The 2,706-nt window shown below is 39.7% G+C and overlaps 1 pseudogene; it reads left to right on the forward strand.

Moving 5' to 3' along the window:
• The first annotated feature begins 443 nt into the window (after positions 1 to 443).
• On the forward strand, positions 444 to 2,486 carry LOC149187548 (bidirectional sugar transporter SWEET17-like; annotated as a pseudogene).
• Positions 2,487 to 2,706: the final 220 nt, after the last annotated feature.

A 2,706-nucleotide genomic window follows, 5' to 3' on the forward strand; every position in this document is an offset into this window, starting at 1 on the left:
ACAGCAGTTTGGAGAGTTTATTTCAGAACGCCTTACGGCGTAATTATATAATCTCATTGGTTTGATTTCCGCCATGAAATCCAGATCTGATTCTCATACCAAAAAGTTTAAATTGCCATTCAAATAAATTGGGTCCATGAAGAATGTTATATTACTTTACTGAAATTGCAGAATCTCATTTTGACCATCACCTCTCGTCCAAAAAGGCTATTAAGATAAGAAGCTATCTGACTTTTATCCTAAGACCAGAATAAGAAACGATCCAAATGGCATTTATCCCAGACACTTTTCAGGCCATCTGAATGGGCCACCTATGGCAGTTCCGGAAAGCTCCGGACTAACTCTCATGTCGAACTCATACACCTAACAGTAGGTACTGCCATCTTTGACGTGGCGCTCACTCCATTGTTGCAATTGTTTGGTTGGACGATGCATTTTAGGCCTTCAGAAGAAAAAGCCCTGCCTTATCATTAATCTCAGCATCTTCCACGAGAATAAGGAAAAAAATTGCATTGGTCCTCACCATATACTCGCTATGGCCGATGTGAGCTTCATTCTTGGTGTTGTCGGTCAGTACATACAATATATGATCAGAGTCGCATTTAATGTTTCTTTAGTGATTTGAATCGCTTGTTCATCTGAATTATTATATGTTTGGGCAATATGTTGCAGGAAATGTGATATCGTTCCTCGTTTTCATATCGCCGGTGTAAGCTCTTAAATGTTTTGAATGGTTAAATACATTTAGTTTCTAGGGAGTTTTGTCAATCTTGCAAGTGTTGTTCAATAATATTTTATTTACAGGAAGACATTTTGGCGTATAGTGAAGAATAAGTCCACACAGGACTTCAAACCTCTCCCTTATATCTGCACGTTGTTGAGCACTTCGCAATGGACATATTATGGATTAATAAAGCCCGGGGGACTGTTGATCTCTACGATTAATGGGGCAGGCACGGTATTGGAAGCAGCATATATCATTCTGTTTATAATTTATGCCCATAAGGGACTTCGGGTTAGTATTTTTTTTTTTTTCAATCACCTTCATATTGAGTGTTTCAGTTGATGCTTCCACGACTATTAGATCGAACACAAATATTAGTATGTCACATAGAGAACTGGAATTCTGATAACACTTCATAAATCCAAAGTGAAAGATGGATCTTGTCGACCAATAAATTTTATGACTCATGGTACATCTAATTGGTGTTGTTATGCAGCTCAAGACTATTATTCTGGTATTGCTTGTGGATATAGTATTTTTTGCTGCTGTATTTTTGGTGACCTTTCTGGCACTAAATCAACAAACGAGAATAAACGTAGTAGGAATTCTATGCGTGTTTAACGTTAAGCATGTATGGTTCTCCATTAACAGTTATGGTAAGCTTGGTTTTCAACATTTAGGCACAGAAAAAAAATTGTCAATAATTCAAGGAAGATTAGTGCCATTTTGAATTTTACAGACTGACCTTGTAATCCCCACGTATGTGGGTGGCAACAGAAAAGTGTCATAGTAACGAAGAGCGTGGAATTCATGCCATTTTTCCTGTCATTCTTCCTGTTTCTTAACGGAGGAGTTTGGGCAGTTTGGGCAGTGCTAGAACGAGACGTGTTTGTTGGGGTTAGTGTTGAAGTTTTTCATTGAAATTAGATTTAGGTAGAATGCATATTATTCAAACAAATGTGTTGTTGTAATGTATAGATCCCGAATGGAATCGGCTTCGGCCTTGGAGCTGCACTGCTTCTTCTATACTTGATTTATAGAAAGGGGAAGCCCAGGCGAGAAGGAATCAGAGACGAAGTTGTAAAGACTGAGGACTTTAAACTTGTGACGGATATCGAGATTGGCGGTGGAGGTGTACATCAATTCAGTGCAGAAGATAAGAAGTCCCAACCCAACAATCTAGAGATCTAGAGAAAGGATTGAGTATTCCTAAGGCTAATGTACAGGGTCTCAGAAAGCTTGTAAAATCCCTTTCTCTAGACTGTGGAATGTTGCAATCAGATGCAGGACAAATGCAGTATAACCTTTCTCTAGTACCCCATCATGAAGGCTAAAATCCAGAACGCTATTGAAAATACTGAATGTGAAAAAGCAAATGTTGAATCTATCCTGCACCATTTTTTTAGTAACTAGGAGTTTACAAAAGCTATCCTTGGATCAATAAATCTATGTCAATAAAAGCGTATGTTATTGTATAATCTGCCACTGTAAACTGCTTAGAAAAACTCGCGCGTACCTTGAGCGTATCTTCATCTATCGAAATGTGTTACGATGCAACAGGCATAATTTGAGCCTTCTGAAATCTGCTATAATCTGCTATAAATTTGTAGCTTGTCTTCTTCGAGAAATTCATAGATCGCCGTTTCCGGCAAGCCGAATGTGGTATTCAGTGTTTCAAGTTCCTGCCGAGGATTGTCGCTGTATGCAACGGCTGAAAGAATCAGCACATCGGCAAGCCAGACGAGATGACGGTCTTGCTTGATTATTTGGCTGAGCGTGGCCATCGATTTTGTGGTTCTGCGAATACTAATGTCTCTCCGTCCACACCACCACGATGTCTCGCCTCCCCAGGGGCCTCACCTTCTCGTCTGTGCTCACCGCAACGTATCTTGTTGAAAGACGGTTGACGGTTCGCATTGCGCAATTCAAATCAACGGGTAAGGATTACTCCATCGTCTAACAACCCAATCGAATGGCACATA

This window comes from Pinus tabuliformis, chromosome 3_1 (assembly GCF_031772625.1).
Source record: "Pinus tabuliformis cultivar Carrire ecotype Pingquan chromosome 3_1, CPIR1, whole genome shotgun sequence".
In the NCBI taxonomy this organism is placed as follows: domain Eukaryota; kingdom Viridiplantae; phylum Streptophyta; class Pinopsida; order Pinales; family Pinaceae; genus Pinus; species Pinus tabuliformis.